We start from the raw sequence: 18,779 nt of genomic DNA on the forward strand, positions 1-18,779 counted from the left end.
AATTAAGATAGCCTCCAAATGGCAGAGTATGTATTCCATTTTACAACTTCTTTTTTTCTCAAAGATTTCTTATTTATTTGTTCATAATAGACACAGAGAGAGAGAGGCAGAGACACAGGCAGAGGGAGAAGCAGTTCCCTCCAGGGAGCCTGATGTGGGACTTGATCCCAGGACCCTGGGATCATGCCCTGAGCCAAAGACAGACAACCACTGAGCCACCTGAATGCACCCCTCCCCATATTACAACTTCTTATTTTAATAATCAAGGGACATTGAGTAATGACCCTCAGAGTCACCTGACCACCGTCCTATAGAGGGCCATAGACCCATCCCATTCACAATACATTAGGACAAGGTCTCAGGGCAAGATCTCTAGAGGCCATTCTCCAACACAGGTTGTGACTGCCTGTTTCCACTCTTTTGCAGTATTATTCCTAGTGGCCTGTCTACCACTGCCTAAATCTCCCCTCAGTGTGGTCCACTGCAGTGGCAATCTTGAACTGAATTGTTGTAGTAACCACAAGAAGGTCACAGAGATTTTGTTCTGGGTAAAGTGCAGTTGCACTACATTACATAGCAGGTGTTTAAGGTCAGTGCCAAGGCAATCATCAGATACTGGTAAAATTACTCTTGGAAAATCTCTTAGCAAATTTTGTTAAAGGCTATCATACAGTCCTTCAATTCAGTGACTCCCACAGAGCAGTTTTCTTTCAGGCTTGGGTTGGACCATTGTTTCATTGGTTTATCATCAAGTGCATTAGGTGGATTGAGATTAAGGTATGTATTGGAAAAAAAAAAAAAGTGCATGTTTTTTAACCATTAGCACCCTGTTCATCTGGTTAAGATTCTCTCCCTCTAATAGTGGTGAGGAAGCTCAGTCTTGCTCAGAGCAAGGAACAGCAGAAAGAATGGCTTGCACAATTCCAATTTTTATTTATTTTCTCCCTATGATTCTTTGGAAAGCATATATAGTTGATTTTAGGTAAGTTAAGTGCACATAAAATGAGATTTCATACATATTAGGCTGCCTGCTTTGGAAAGATTGCTGTTTAGAGACAATTTTGAGACATATCACATTCCTGTGGATGCAAATACCTTTCCATATCTCAATCATCTTGCAATTCCATTCTGACCCACTGCAAAATTTCAGGAAATATGTTATATAAAGAATCAAGAAAAATTTATATAACATTATATATATATATATATATATATATATATATATATATGTAGCACACACATATATTGCTTGCTATATTTAACCATAAGCACAATTGAATTGGAGAATGAGGATATAATAGTTCTATGGAAGAAAAGTGCTATATAAATCAGAGGCTATAAATGCACTACATATAAAAAGTCCTAGTGCAATTTTAAAATTTAATAACTTTGGATGAACCTATGACAGAAGCAAACGGCAAGTATCATGTGAAAGCATATTTCATAGACTCTAATGCGAATATTTAATGCCCTTTTATTTGGTGCTTACTGGGCTCTCAGAAAGTAATGCGTTATTGGCCCATTAGTTTTCGTAAAAGCAATGGTCAACATTAAACTTACCTTCTTGTAGTTTTGTAGCTTTGCATTTTTCCTTCCTTGATAGTGACAATTTCTACTAGCACTTTCTTCTCCCATAATGTTGCTTTTGCTATTCTGTTCTGAATACTTGACAACTGTGGGCAATTTCCTTTTCACATCAATTTACATGTTGACCACTCCATGCTGTCTTGTTTGCTTATTCCCAAAGCAATACATCTATTTGAACCTTAGTAAAATTTCACTTTGCTCATCAGAGGACATTATTTAGCATGTGCTGAGTACCCACTATGGGTGAAAACTATAGTAGATGACAAAACTGATCTTTTTTTTTTTAAGATTTTATTTATTTATTCATGAAAGACACAGAGAGCAAGAGAGAGGCAGAGATACAGGCAAAGGGAGAAGCACCCTCCATGCAGGGAGCCCGATGTGGGACTCGATCCCGGGTCTCCAGGATCACACCCCAGGTCGAAGGTGACGCTAAACCACTGGGCCGCCAGGGCTGCCCAAAACTGATCTTTAATTGTACTCCCCCTTCTAAATTTTCATAAAGTTATTATATCCTTGAAATTTAAGAAGAAATAATTATCTTTTCTGTTAACTCAGAACTTTCTGGTTATTTATCTGTTTGGGGTTTTTTGGTGTTTGCACACTGTAGTTCCACCCCAATCAATCTAATTCTTAAGGACAGGAAAAGTCCCCACTGTATACCCCTTTTAGCCTAACATGTGTGGGAGTAAAGATTAAAATGTATTGTCAAGAGGAAACAGCAGAAAGATTTTTCTTCTGTTTTTCCATACAGGAGGAAATAGAAACATTAATAAAAATCTACTTTACAGGGGTGTGGGTAGCATTGAGAGAACAAACAAAAGATGGTAGAGACCAGGGGATTAGTGACAGAGGGAAGTAATCACCACCTTGAAGCTGAAGAGATAATGGAAGGAAATAGAATTACCAGAGTCCAGTGGGAATAGGACATTTGGAAGATGGAGCTGTAGTCATATGAGGATACAGCTACTGCCAAAAATGTAATTTTGATGTAGAAAGGGAAGAAGGAAGATATAATCCTCCTTTGTCTCCTCTCCCATTCAGACATCTGATTGGTGCCCTTCATGGGATGAACCCAAGAAGAAACCAGCCAGTAAGGGTACCTTAGGGATACAATTTTAGGGTTCATACTCCTAGAAATTGAACAAGGCAGGGAAGTATGGAGAAGACTTCAGTAGGACAAAAGGGAGGATCACGCAGTTACAGAGATCCCAGGGTTATCTCTTCACTGAGAGCCTCATATGGCCTCTCTCCTTAGGTCATCTTCCTCATAGTTGGCAGTCATCTAGTGCTCATAGAACCTGAACGACAGTATGTCTTCTCAGATTCACCCAATCACAGCACAAGTGTCATAAAAGGGGAGCATTCATTAATCTTGTTAAAATAAGAACATCCAAAATGCTTTGCATATATGGCACTTTGTCAAGGAACATTCTACTCAATCTTTTTCAGAAAAATATTTATGAAGGGAAACATTTCAGCCATGTCATTGGTAGGGGTCTACCTCCTCCTGGGTACCTCACCAAGGCCATCAATTATAGTCATATATTGTTATCTTGAGGACTCTAATCCCTCCAGGTTTCCAGTTCCTTGGGTTTTAAGAGGCTAGTATCCATGGTCAATCATCAGTTATGCTAATCCTTAGAGAAGACTGGCTATCTTAAACCAACCAATTATCAATTATCTCCCACTCCTAGGATGAGCCATTGATCTTTGACCTTTTGACTCCTGTCCCGAAAGCCATAGTAGGTGCTGGACCAGAAGACTGATTCATCATACCAATAGCCAAGCAAACAAAAGTAAATGACTCCACCAGGCACATACAAGGCCTTCTGGACAAGCAGTTAGGTTTTTTTTTTGAAGTTCTGAGAGGCAGCTTACAGGGACCTAGCAGGGCCAGACATCAGATTCTAGTAAGGGATCCCACCTTGCATTGTTGTACAGTAAGAGGAATGATGATAAAGGGAAATATCAGCTTCTCCCCCGGAGTGATTGGCATATGTCAGAGCCTGGATCTGCCTTTCTATCTTATTTCAATAATGGCTGAGAGAGCATCAGTCTCTCTCTGACATGACCTGAGGCCAGATGCAACTGTACAACATGGCAGAATGAATTGGCACATCTACCACCTCACATTTTATCAAGATGAGCTGAGCTCACATGGAGCCAGTTTCTAAAGAAGCATAAAAGGAAGCCACACTCTATCGAATGAGTCTTGGGAAAAGTAACCCTTAACTCTTGTTTCTCTAGGCTCTATTTTTTTTTTTTTTGAGGGACTGGGATATTTATATTTAAAAGTTTAAATTTATTTTATAAAAAGTTTTTAAAAACTGGTATTAATATTTTATAAATGTGTATATTATAAATATACAAAACAATTATAGTCTTACTGGTACAAAAATATTAAATACTATTTAATACTGCAGTAAATATATGAGCCTACAACAATCACGAGCTTCTGTATCCCACAAACACGTTTTTTTTTAAGATTTTATTTATTTACTCATGAGAGACACAGAGAGAGAGAGAGAGGCAGAGACACACAGGTAGAGGGAGAAGCAGGTTCCATGCAAGGAGCCCAATGTTGGACTCTGATCCCGGGTCTCCAGGATCATGCCCTGGGCTGAAGGCAGGCACTAAACTGCTGAGCCACCCAGGGATCCCCCACAAAGACTTTTGTCTAAAGGATGGATTTTAGCTAATGGTTGAAACCCACAAATCTTAATTGAAAGCATAATTGAGGTCAGCTAAGTCAATATTCTGTTGTTATTTACTTATGATCGTCATTTCCTGCCAGTCAGTAATGATGTGGTTGACTCTCACCACTGTGTATTCTTTAAGTTGCATTCCATATTTTTATAAATTTTCTGCCAGTCAAAAGGATAAGCATCTTATAAGCAATTACCCTTTGTAATAGGATTAGAGATAATACTTATGTGTATGGATCTAATAATAATGTTACCCATTTAGGGCTACCGGTTACACAGTACTTGGTGATAATTGTGGAAATGCCTATGCTTTTCCTTTGTGTCATTCCATGTGGTTAGATCTATTCATTTCACGATGGATGCATCATAAAACTGGCCTTCAGCCACCTAAGATTGAGCAATAACATGTGTGTTATTCCATAAAACTTTAGGTTAAACACCCTATAGATTTAAGCTTTAGGTAGAGTACACACTCATACCTCTGTTCTCATTCTTTTATTTGACAAATTTTAATTGAGCCGGTGTGAACAACTGTGTCAGTTTGCCTGGAACTCAGAGGTTTCCTGGGATATTCATCTTTTAGTAAGCTTGTACAAGTCCTAAGCAAACCAGGAGCATTTGGCCATCCTCTAATCCTATTATGTACCAGCCACAGGAGAAGTCCTAGTCTTTGGCAGCCATGTGCTAGTGGAAGGGAACAATAATATACCGGATTATGATAAGTGCTATATAATACTATATTGGATACAGAAAGGGCTTCTAATTTTGGTTAGGGTGGCCAGAAGATTCATTAAGAAAGAGGAATTTAAGTAAAAGCATTAAGAAAGTGAAGTAACACATGTGCTGCCATTTGGGGAAGAGGGAAGAGGCTAAAGAAACTAGAAGTCAGAGGTCCTGAGATGAAGGTGTGTCTGCAGTGTTCTAGAAACATGAAAGGAGGTCATCTGAAATTACTTGAGTGACTGTATCACCCAGAGGTGTGGTGAGAAAAGTAACGTGGCCAGAAAACATTGAAGCAAACGGACAACTGCAAAGACTTGGACTTTGGAAACTTTTGAAAAGAGATAGACTATGGTTTCACTTACACTCAAGAATCATTGTGCCGCCATATTGACAATAGATCATGGAAAACAGGCAAGAATTAAGAATGAAAAATGTTTGGAGACTACTACAATAATCCACATAAAAGGTAATAATGGCTTATACCAGATACGTGAATGTGGAAATGATGGAGACGGCTCAGATCCTGGACATATTCTGAAGGTAGTGACAGCATTTCCTAAGTGATTGGACAAGATAGATGGAGAAAATAGAGGAATCAAAGATGGATCTAGTATTTTGACTTAAGCAACTAAAAGAATTGAGTTGTTTGTTATTGAAATGGGAAAGCTAAGAAGAGTAGGATTAGGAGGAGTGGGTAACATCAGAAGTTCAATTTGCCGCATATTATATTTGGAATGTATATAAGACCTCCAACAAGACATATCGCATAGGCAGGTGGCCTTGGAAGTCTAGAGTTCAAAGAAAGGGATGAGCATGTTAGTGTTTAAAACCATGAGGCCAAGTGAGTGCAGATATCGGAGAAAGAGTTACAAGGACTGAGCCCTGGATCACTACAAAATGTAGAAGTCTAAAAGGACATAAAAAAGAGAGAGAGAAAAAAAAAAGAATGGCAACAGAAAAGGATGAAAACTAAGGGCATATGCTGTCCTGCAGGTGAAGGATGCACTTCAAGGAAGAGACAGCCATCAGTTTCATGGCAGCTGCAGGTGAGTGGACCAAGGCGGGGGAGCACAGCATGCCTTAACAAGGAGGAGGTTGGCTTAGTGGTGTAGTGGCCAGCTGGGATTTTGAAAAGTGCAGTTTCAATGAAAAGGCCTGATTGAAGTGGTTTCAGGAGGTAATGGGAGGAGATATATATTGGAAAGTGGGAGTATGCATGAAACTCCGAGGAGTCTTGCTAAAAAAGGGCAGAGGTAATAGAGGCATAAGCTTGATGTGGAAGCTTGATGGTTTTTAAGGGAGTCTTTGAGATTGGAGAAAAAAAATAGAACTTGTGTATGCTGCCAAGAAAGATTCAGAAAAGAGGAGAAAAGGTGATGGAGAGGCGGAGAGAAAGAGAGAAGTCCTTAAGAGAAGTCCTTAAGTAGGCGAGAGGACATGGCTTGGAGCAGCGCACCACTCAATGTTCTTAGAAGCAAATACTAGAACCTACTTTAGTTTCCTAGAAAAGGGTTTACAAGAAATATAAGACACTCATCAGAATCTCTAGGCAGGACCGCCCTGTTAGAGACCTCCTTTCCCCTGCTCTGATCCCTGCACCAGTGCCTGGATGCCACGGCTGGTACTGTGGTCACTGTGACCCATACACAGATGTCTGCCATTGCCCTCATGGGAGAGAGGAATCTGCACATCTGCTTCACTGCTTGAAGCACAGCCTGGCCAGGCAAGCTCATGTCACATGCAGATAGAGAGGACATGGAGGTTGGCCATAGGCTGGCCTCTCATTTGGAGAGGTGTGGATTACTTACATGTAAGAAATTTCTCGAAATGAGGATGGGTGCTCCAGGATATCAAGTGGTCAAAAAGACATGGCAAATGTCTCCACTAGTGTGGATCTCATATTTCAAAGTTTAAAAATTTCTTTTATTGTGGAATAAGACAAGAGTTTAAAATGTATTTCTATAAAACATACATTCATCAAAATGGATTGGCCAATGTTAAAGATCTGCATTTTGTTTTGTTTTGTTTTGTTTTGTTTTGTTGTCACCAATTTCTCCCGTCCCTCCCCTCACTTTACATGTGTAGATGTGGACTATATATTTCATACATATGTATAGAAATTTTATATATAATTACTTCCCTATATTTATATATATACATGCATGCACACGCAACACATTTTCTTATCTTCATAAGACTTGAAATGGAATCAACACTCATATATGAATAGATAACAGAGACCTTAGTAAAGTCTTATTCCATTATTCTACATTAATGGACGTAGGCAACTTCGATTCAAAGTAAGTACATTATGTCAAACACATTTTCAGGTTCAATGTTTGTGCTTGTTTGCTTACTCTAGCTCTGAATTATGATTCCTATTTCTAGAGCAATTGGAAGAATTTGCAGTCATAAGACATGGTTTGCACAAACAAATATATATTAAAAAGATCTTTTTAAACCTATATGCAACCTAAGCAATACCAAATAGCTCATTATTTTACTCAGTAATCCCTTAACATAAAATTCCTTATTTAAACTTATTTCTATTTAAAATCTCGATACCAGCAACTGAATTAATATATTTGCATAATAGAATGTCTCTCTTTGGGATAATAAAACCTTATACTTTATGCATTCCAAACTTTTAAGGAGTCATCTCTTATTTTTTTTTCTTCCTCCTAACCTAAAATAAAACTCTAATTAGAATAAAAGTATACTTTTTGGTAGAAAATTTAACATGATTTAAGCAGGGGATTTATCAGATTCTCAAATAAAACTTTGAAGAACCAATATAACATTCTGGGTTCTAACTTTATTCTTAATGACTTTTCTCTCGTAGACAAATTCACTCGGCAGCTTCAGTTAATTCAAAGATTTCTATGTAGAAAGACTTTGGCAATGTATAATCGAAGGAATCACATTAGTTCTGTAAACTTCTGGGGCCCATTCCATGCCCAGATTTTTAGGAGCAACTTGAACAGGCGTTTAGCTACTCTGATAACCGGGCTCCACTGAGGAAATTTCTGTGCCCGAAGACAAACCGACATCCACTCTCCCCACTGACTCTTAGGGTCTTCAGTAGTTATGGTTACACCATAAGCATCATCAGTGAATTACTCTGGGAAAATGCCTAGAGTAACAGAGACTAATTATTACTTCCCTAATTAACTATGGGAGATAAATCTCAGTAGAACAAGCACCCAGGTGAGAATTGGCCTAGGCTGGATAAATGAATGAAAAAATACAGTGTTGGACATATGATAAGTTTTCGGTGTCAGTTGATGGACAAAGGAAATTGGGGAAGATTAAGAGAGCATATATCCCCTCAGAACTTTGAAAATTCCAGAATTTACAAAATTATGGAGATATATTTGCCAGACATTTCTGGTTTTTTATCAGAGTGACATGAAGGCCCTTATTACCCCCAATTTTTTCCAACTCCAACTTACACACACACACACTCACACACATGTACACAGACACATATTGAAGATTTAGCCACTGATGTTTGGTTTTGATGATATATAAACTTTTGGGTATATTTTTTTAAATTATGAATATCTTCAAAGATATTTAAGGGACCTAAGTAAGCATCTAGCAGTTAAGGTTGGCTAGTTGGTGTAGGTGGTACATTATTCAAATCAGATTGCTTTTGTTTGTTCATTTTTGCCGCATTTATTCATAATGAAGTTCAGATTACTGTTAGAAATTTTGCATAACCTTAGGAATGCCAAAATGAAAACAAACAAACGAAAACTGAAGTTGCCAGTATGAATCATGACTCTGCTGGTTCTTCTTTGAGCAAAATACCTAATCTCTCCATGTCTAAAATTCTTCATCTTGAAACATTAGAAATAATGATATTTCTTTCACCCAGAGAGTGGGTAGAAGGTGAAAGTCAGTCACGCATGTAAGTAAGATAACTGGAATGTAATAGGGGCAAAATAAAAAGTTAATTATCTTTCATTCGATCTGTCCTCTGGGTATGAAAATTATGAGGTGAGCATGGACATGTAAAGAAAATATTTAATTAGAGTCTGACACTTTCTAATAGAGAAGTATGATAGGAAAGAGAATAAAAGTACACAAAAGTTAGAATTACCATTTCCCCTGGGAAGAATTTATTTATCTGGTTTTTGAGATACAAAAAAGTCCCTCTAGAGGATGAGGCTTAGTTGGAATTAGACATCAAGCCTAAGAGCACCTTAGCTGATTCACTCTTTCATGAATCAGGTATTTCTCATGCCAAAATATGTGCTGGAAGCAGGGGTTCCAGAAGAATGGAGAACGCTAAGGACTAATTTGATGAATCCAAGCCTGTTGAATGGACAATCATCTGCACCTTAAAGCTTGGAATCTTGCAGGTGATCATCAATTTCCATATATGACTTGATGCACACCCATCCATCCCACTCCACATATACATACACATTTTTTTAATTAGAAAGGGGAACAAGGTATCAAGTATAGAATATCAAGTATTGAGCTTTTATTATTTCTCTCTATATGTAGGTTTAAGAACCTCAAGTGAGGGACGCCTGGGTGGCTCAGCGGTTTAGCACCTGCCTTTGGCTCAGGGTTGATCCTGGAGTCTCAGAATCGAGTCCCACATCAGGCTCCCTGGATGGAGCCTGCTTCTCCCTCCACCTGTGTCTCTGCCTCTCTCTCTCTCTCTCTATGTATCTCTCATGAATAAATAGATAAAATCTTAAAAAAAAAAAGAACTTCAAGTGATGTTAATAGTTAAGAGAAGGTATATATATATATACCTATATATAGCTATAAAGCTATCATTGAGAGGGAGAAAAGAAGCAACCAAGGAATTAGGAAATGATCCTAGAATAGAAAAGTACCACTGAGATTGCCAGTCTATGATGAGATAAAAAGTAAGTACTAGAATTAAATCAACACGCTAATTTCTTCATCAAGATAGATATCATTGCTACCAAAAAAGAAAGAAATCAGCTAAACAGTTGATTTACATTCTGGCACAAGCTCCTTGTCTCATTACAGACTGGTAGCAAAGACTTTACAGACCCACAGTCCACTGCTAGCTCCACTTGGAGTAACATAGCCATGGAAGACAGGAAAAGAGAGAATTTTTCAAAGGGGTAGAGAATGGTTAGCTATGTAAAATGTTGCATAATTCAGGTGAGATAAAGGAAAAAAAAAAAAAAAAACAACAAAGAAACAAACCCAGCTCACCTTATTTGGTAGATGATGGCAATCTTTGAACTGATAATTTGAGGAGAAAAGTAAGTTAACAGGTTGGTTACTGAAAAGAATAAAAGTGTGTGCATCACTCAGTCCTGTATTTCCAGCTTCTTACATGATACCTGGGCTGGTAAGTATGAAGTGGGAGAGTTAGAACAATGCAATGAGATAATTATGAGTCCATTATTATTCTACTTCTGTCGTTTATAAGCTAGTCAAAGGAGGTTAAAGAGAATTTGGCCAACCGTGATTCTGCATTCCCAAGACATTATCAGATAGTTGTGAAATACAGTAACAGGTTAATTATAATCATCACAATTTTACTGGTCCGAGGAAGAACCACGGCGACCCTATCCTTCACTTACATGCACACACCTGCACACAAACCTGGAGTGTAATCTAGAATTGACAGTGGGTCTGGAATAATGTGCTCAAAATGCAACCTTAATTGACTAGGGCATAGGGAAAGGACAGACTTTAAGTACCAAGGTGATTATTTGTTCCATTACAAAGCATAATGAATACACAGGTGAATAAATAAAATTCCCTGTTAGCTCTTAAATAATTAGTGTATCTTACATTCAAAAACAGACACCAAGAGTGCAAATATCTTTTGAGCACTAAGTAGTATACGGAAATGTTGAGTCCCTATACTGTACACCTAAAACTAATATAACACTGTATGTTATCTACACTGGAATTAAATTTTTAAAAATAAATAAATATATAGAACAAACACCAAAACTGAATCTAGGCATATTTGAATGATGCTGTCTTGGCTCAGTCAAGCCTTTAAAGCTTGATCCTGAAATAAGATGAGAAGAAAAAGGGAGTAGTTTAAGGACACAAAATAACTTGATTCCGGATGACAACCTGTACCAATAGCTCACATTACCAGCTATTAGACATTGTTTTCTTTTAACCTATATTGCAATGTGAATGTGGCAATGTTATTTGCAGTAGCATCTTATTCTCTGCGATGGCATTAATTTAGACAGCCTAAAGGGCTATAGGGCATGTAAGTGAATCTATAAGTGACAATGTAATCTCTTTAATAAAAGAAATCATCCTAAGAATAGAGGAAGATTATTGACTTAGAAAAAGAAGGTCAAGAGCTGCTTTAGAAGAAGTCTTACATAGTTAGTCATGGGTTTCCAGAGTCTTTCTGAAGTAAATTAAAACAAAACAAAACAAAAAGTCTCCTGCAAATAAGAAGCATCTCTGAATATACACCAGTTTGTCTCCAAGACCAAACCGGTCCAACAGACTTTACCGCAGTGGTGGTTATGTTGTGTATCTGTATCTGAACACTTTACATATGGTTAGTGTGATGGTGGACCTGAATTTTAATTTTATTTCACTTTAATTGACTTAAGTATAAATAGTTACACATGGCTGGCGGCTACTATACCGGATAATACAACCCAAGATCTTAAAAAGAGCTGAGCAAAGTCTGAAAATCAATCATATTGACTCTAATCCTGCCAGTCCTGCCCTCCCAGTGAGAAATTAGCAACCACCAATAAAGATTTGTTGCATTTAGGAATCCAGGCCTAGCACAGAGCTATAGCTGCCTCATAGGTATTCATAGGACCCCGACCTCTATTTGGCCAAATGGAGAAATCATTATCTTTCTATCCTAAATAAGAGATAATCATCCCAATTTTTTTTTTTTTTTTTTTTTTTTACCTTCTATGGAGAACATTTAGACACAGAGTTCAGAATAGTCAAGGAATAGAACTGGTGGGAGAGAGGGAAGTATAAAAGAAATGCTAAGTGTTATGCAGTGATAATTATCTGTCAGACTGCTGTTTATCTAGGGTTCTGTTTCCTTCATCGTTACTTCTGGCTTTCTAATGAATCTCATAATTTGAATTTTAACAAACAGCATATGGCCAACATGCTGTAATACATTTCACAAGCTATAAATGGCCATTTTCTTTGCCTCTTTAAGCAGATAACATCCACATGGAGATTCCAGGGGGTTCTTCTCCATGCTGTTTAGCTTGTAGCTTTATTGCTACTTTCATTATTACAAATGATAAACTTGTACATTTTATTTTTTTTCTTCAAAAAATGATGCTCTGGCCACATTCACCCTTTATTCCCTTGTAAAAAATATTTTTGTATTTTTAGTCACTTTCATATAAATGGAGCTTGATTTAAATTAGGAAGTGTTAGGATCTCTGGGTAGCTCAGCGGTTTAGCACCTGCCTTTGGCCCAGCGTGTGATCCTAGTGTCCCGGGATTGAGTCCCACGTCAGGCTCCCTGCATGGAGCCTGCTTCTCCCTCTGCTTGTCTCTCTCTCTCTCTCTCTCTCTCTCATGAACAAATAAATAAAATCATAAAAAAAATAAATTAGGAAGTGTTGATAAAAATTAAAGAAAAATTTAAAAACTAAAAACATCTACAATGTAAGCCTTCAACTAATATACAGTTAACATTTTACCTGATGTGTATATTTTGAATAAAGTTTGTTTTTATTTTTGGTAAGTCTTATTTCAACATGCTCTTTGGGGCACCTGGGTGGCTCAGTCAGTTGTGTCTGACTCTTGATTTCAGCTCAGGTCATGATCGCGGGGTTGTGAGATCAAGGCCTCCATCAGGTTCCAAGCTAGGCATAGAGCTTGTATAAGATTCTCTCTCTCTCCCTCTCCTTCTAGCTGTCCCCTCCGGCTCATGTTCTCTCTCTCTCTCTCTCTCTCTCTCTTTCTCTCATCTCTCTCTCTCAAACAAGACAAAATAAAAATGTTCTTTAAAAGCTTTGGAAGGAAATTGTTTCTACCTATTCATTCAGTGGCCTAGGAAGTAGGGTAGAGAAGAGAATGCTGATATTCAGTAGAATACTGTAGGCCCAGAAGGAACCCACATACTTTCAGATAGATCAACCATCTGAAGTCGAATGGCATTAGGTTCAGGAATTGGCGCAGCTCATTGATTCTGAAAGTCTTCTTGATCATTGCCTGTTCAGAAATATTCTGTTTTTTCTTTCAATCACTTTTAATTAGCATCAAAACAGAGATGAGGAATGACTTCCCATGCATCCTCTGAAAAAAAGGTGTTTGAGAAACACGGGAATCAGCTCGCACAAATGTGTTACACAGACCCATAGTTAGTTCCTGGTTGATTCATGGAAGGTCATTGTCTGTGTAATACAAAGTGGAGTCTGGGTTACTTAGCAGTCATGTCAGGTTAATATAAACTGCTCTTCTGAAAGCCTGATGACTAGCCCCAGACCAGTAATCACCAACAAATAAGGAATCTGAAAGGGTGCCTCAATATAGTGAATGCAATTACCTCAACTAAAATGCCTAAAAGTCACCCATAGTGTGTGATTACAGCAGCAACACCAAATTTCAATGCAGCATACAGTCGCTATTGGATGCAGTAACACCAGGGTGAGCTTAATGGCAATAATGGGTTAAGTTGCCAGCAGAAGCTCCCTCCTCATTTCTCTTTAGTTATAATATTTACCACCATTTTTCCTTTCATAGATGTCCTGATCCTATCAGGATTGAAGCCATCCAAATGGGTTCCTACAAGAGGAATTTGAAAGTAGTCTTCTATTTTTCAAAGAATCTAAAATTTGTGAGGTTTTTCTCTAAGTTACAATAGGAACTGAAACAATGTCATATAGTCCAGTCTCTTGGAATTATGGAAAACCTGAGGCTTTTGCTTTAAAAGGTCAGTGGAGTCTCATATTGAAAGACAAGGATCAAATAATGAAGTTAAATTCTCAAGATGCTAGCAATAACTAGATTTATAAAACTAGATATTTTGGCATTCAGTCTTCAAGTTTCTAATGAAATTAATAAGGAAAATGGAGTTGGGAAATTAAAACCTTATTTGGCGTTTCCATTATATTACAGGAAGGCAGTGAAATGTTGTGTTAATAACACTCTAGAGCCAGACTACTCAGTTTTAACCTTCAGGCTTAACCATGTACTAACCTTATGGGGCTGGGCATGATTAATTTATAGAAACTCTGTAAAAAAAGTTATGATAGTAAGAGCACCTACTTCATAGTGTTAATGCAATTATTAAATGAGTTAATATATGTAAACACTTAAAAATAACTGGCAACAGAAAAACATTTAACAAAATATTTATTATTAATATTATAAATACATAAAATCAAACTAATCCTAATTAGCATGGGTTCCAGAGCTTAATAAAGACATGTAGAAAAAAAGCATCATCAGGCAATTCTCTGATTACCTCTAAATGCTTTTGAATTCTTCATTTATATAAGTCATTTATACATACTTGAAATCATTTCAGAAAATGGCATGTTCCTTTTTTCTCAATCCCCCCATTTGATTCTCTGAAGATCTTAAAATTTGTGGAGTTTTCATCAAGAACTGCTCATATAGCAACTATGGAACCTCATTCAACAACCTAGATTTCTTATTATCTTTGCGTAGAACAAAAAAACTATGCGTTGGAATGGTATGAATTGAATTCTCATGCTTTTCTGTTTGTTTGATTTGCTTTTCTCTGCAGCAATTATACAAGAATGGACGTATGTTCCTCAAATTGATTTATTATAAAGTCTTTTTTGAAAGGAGTCTTTCAACATCAGATGAACACAGGCATGAAAATAGCAAACTTTTTTTTTTTTTTTTTAATCTTGTCATGGCATTCAGAAAACACCAGGCTGGGAATGTGCTAGTGGTGAAGCAGGAGGCAAACATAGATGAAGTCAATGAATTGTATCACAGTTTCAACTTAGAGAAGCTATTTTAAAGACTTTGTAGAAGCAAAACCCATTTGAAAAAAAAAATCAAGAAAATTTCATAGCTTTTATTTTGTGTACTGTCATTTGAATACAAATGAGATAAATGGAATTACTCTTGCCTGAACTGGAAAAGTGACAATGAGATAGAAAGGTCTACAGTCTTAGGAATGATGGTTTTGAGTAAGGGTGACAGGCTAGGTAACTCATGATCACAGAACTTTCCTGAAAACAATATCCTGGAAAAGAGAAAAGAGTCAGCATGTGTGTGGGACTTTAAAATACTAATTAGTACTTTGACATCACTAAGATGTGCAATGTTCACAAATGAAGAAAGTAGAGACAAGAAGACTTAAATGATTTGCTTCAAGCCTCAACATTATTTTATCAATAGAAGTAGGGCTAAATCATCTGGACCCTTCTACATGAATACCTGTGTATGGTCTATATTTAGCCTCTGTCTTCCCCAATTCTGTAGATTCATCTTCATCATCCAAACAGCAAGATTTGTAAATTCATCATCTTCTGTAGATTCCCTGCTTATGCACTTTTTGTGTTTAATCACTCTGAATATGGTTCATTTGTATTATGCCTATACTGACTAGATGCTTGAAAGAATAATTTTTAAATTTTCCCTTAAAATTCAAATAATTCTCCAGGCCATAGATTGATGATGTTATCGTTGTATTATGTTTGATGATGCTATATGAGTTTTTTAATCTGCACATTAAAGCTTCACATCAGCTCAGAAACAAAAGGTATTCTCAGTATATTTTTGAACGATGTTTCTCTTCCAACTGTTTTACTGATGTTCCATTATATTTCTGGTTATTTAATCCCTGATTTTGCTCACTTTCAGGGGGAGCCCAAATTTTTCTTGAATTTGATGATAACAGTTTTTTCTCTTTTACTTCTGTCTTCCGCTACTGTGGGTGAAAATAATATGTCTGTTACTCTTTTCTAACTTCCCTTCTATTCTTTCTTAATTTCTTCAAAACATATCTAATTTCGACTCCTTTTTATCTCTTTATAATCTCTTCAATCTATGTGATCATATCCTATTCCATCATTTTTCATGATATCAGGCATATAAATCTCCTTAAAGTTTCATCTGAATCCTGTAGCAAATCACTTTCAGTGATAGGTTTTTAGAGAGACCTGCTTTGGTGGAATCAGTTGGAATTGTACTTGTTTTCCTTTTTTTGCTCACTATCATTTTGAAGACCTAATGCAGCTCTTGTTTTCTGTTTATCTCTGAAAAGCATGAGATCCATTCAGCATTTGAAAGCATCTAATCTGATGGAGTGTCTTCACTTCTCCTTACTGTTTGTGTGACAATGAGAAGCTTCTCTTCCTAATCTTCATCTTCTAAAATAAGGCTGTTATACCTAATAATCATTAATTCATGTTAGGCATCTGTTGGACCTTCTCCAATCTGAATTTTCCAGTTCTCTGACAGAGTCTTTTAGGTACATGTAAGTGTTCATTATCCGATGTGAATGGACCCTGGTGTTCCTACCTTCGCCCTCAATTATGTTTTCATTAGCAGTTTAGAATAGTGTGCCTACTTCCATTCCTTCCTAATTTTTCATTTGTGTTGCATAGAGCTATAATCTAGAGGACTAAGGAAAAGGTTAACTTAAGTTTTGCATCTTCTTCCATTGATTTATTGATTTGTATCAGTGTGGTCTCATTATGCTTATTTTATAACTGGGTTACATTACAATACCACATTATTTCCTTTGTTGCTCAAATTATTCTAGCTTTGCCCATAGGGAGCTCTATCAGGTTCCTATCTGCCTTTCATATGTCTCCAACCTTTTGTTTCCTTGAATACTTCCTTATTTTCTGTGACTGCAAGATTCCTGAGGCTTATTTTGTATGTTTCCAGCCTCAGCCCTAAAATCAGTCATTTCTCCATAAAGCCCCAGTTTCTTTTATTGGAAAATACTATTTTGGGGGTACCTGGGTGGCTCAGTGGTTGAGCATCTGTCTTTGGCTCAGGTCATGATCCTGGGATCCTGGGATCCAGTCCCACATCAGGCTGCCCACAGGGAGCCTGCTTCTCCCTTGGTCTCTGTCTCTGCCTCTCTCTCTGAGTCTCTCATGAATGAATAAAATCTTTTAAAAGAAAATGTGATTTAGAAACCAAGGTACAGGTGTTAAGTATGATCTTTCTTTAAAAAACAAACAAACAAATGAATGAATAAAACCTGTCTTAATGAGCTGATGTCTACTTTCACAAACATCTGAAATTCATGACAGTTTATATTCATAGTTTGATTTGTTTCTCTGCTAAATCAGTCAATATTATACCTCACAGAACAAAAATTACGAGAGGTATAGCTTCTAGTTTAATGTTTTCCGATAGAATTTGACAATTTACTATTCCATCTAATTCATTTGTTAGCTTTTCATATTATGAGAATGTATTTGAACAAAAAAATTAATGTTCACACAAATTTAAATTAAAGAGAGTTTCCATTTTCACTTTAAAATTTTAAACTGACAGACGATATAATTTTATTTATGGAATGTATGTCTTTAAAATCTCTTACTTAGTTTTTAAATAAAAGATCAGAAACAGAAGCTTTGACCTGGTAAGAGAAAGCCTAGTTTTGTTGTTGTTGTTGTTTTTAATTTTGGTATTTACAACCTGGCAATTATATCACAAAAATAATATAACTCAGCATTTTTGATATCTCTTATAAAACCAATAACAAAATAGTTAATGGAATTAGACAATAAACCATAGGTTCTGGAGAAGACAACCGAATGGAATCAGTAGATAAAAAAAATACTTTCTCATGAACTTTAGAAGAATATGTGAAGCAAAATTCTAAGGAAAACCATATTGTGTTTGGAACTTTAATATATGGGTTCAATTCTGAATCTACCAGCAGCTGTCTCTGTAACCTTGGGCTAGTTAACAGATCTGACCTACAGTTTTCTTATTGAAAACTGAAGGGAATTTCCCACTGAGCTTATTTTCCAGCATTCTTGTGAGATCAAATAACATAATGCACATGAGGGCTATTTTTAAATTGCAAAATGCTATGTAAATTACTTTTGTTAGTCTTAATGAATATGCATCATGACATTGTAAATAGGAACTGGGATTGTTGGACTGGAAGAAAAAGTATAGATAATGAAGTGATTTTAATGGTATGTCAATGAAACTCAAAGCTCATCTTTATAATCTTAACAGCTAGCATGGTACAGATCCATCCCAGTTAGTATATGCTTCAATAAAAGTGAGGAATATCAAAAAATATGACTCCTTTCTTTCTGTTTCTAGGCCGGTGGTCTGGTTCAGGATGACCAACTTTGATGGCCTTTGAACCAACCAGCTTCTCTTTGTATTGTAACCAATTAGCCTAAACAGTACTGTGGGGGTTATTCCTCTAAAGATTAGTTAGTACTTCCACACTGTTCCATTGATTCGAAATACCCAATGTCTCCTCATTCCTATAGAGAAAAATTATACATTTTTCAACATAATATTGAAACATCCTGGCAGCCCGGGTGGCTCAGTAGTTTAGTGCTGCCTTCAGCTCAGGGCATGATCCTGGAGACCCGGGATTGAGTCCCATGTCAGACTCTCTGCATGGAGCCTGCTTCTCCCTAGGCCTGTGTCTCTGTCTCTCTCTCTCTCTCTCTCTCTCTCATTCTGTCTTTCATGAATAAATAAATGAAATCTTAAAAAAAATAAAATAAAATAAAACATCCAGCTTACCTTTCCATGTCTCCTGCTATTCCATCACACTTATATCTCGACTAAAATTGAATACTACTTTTTTGACAAATT

General features: G+C 36.8%; 1 long non-coding RNA gene across 3 annotated transcripts in view; it reads right to left on the reverse strand.

Annotated features, from left to right (window-relative positions):
- Window positions 1-18,779, reverse strand: part of LOC112657291 (uncharacterized) — a 125,798-nt gene that overhangs the window by 75,836 nt on the left and 31,183 nt on the right. The window contains exon 5 of one of the 3 annotated variants that reach the window (XR_003134955.3): window positions 14,388-15,897. The exons of the other annotated variants lie outside the window; for them this stretch is intronic. This is a non-coding gene — a long non-coding RNA (uncharacterized LOC112657291). Of the gene's footprint in view, window positions 1-14,387; window positions 15,898-18,779 lie in introns of those variants that run through there. 3 annotated transcript variants of the gene reach the window in all.

Source organism: Canis lupus, chromosome 8 (genome assembly GCF_003254725.2).
Source record: "Canis lupus dingo isolate Sandy chromosome 8, ASM325472v2, whole genome shotgun sequence".
NCBI classification, from domain to species: Eukaryota; Metazoa; Chordata; class Mammalia; order Carnivora; family Canidae; genus Canis; species Canis lupus.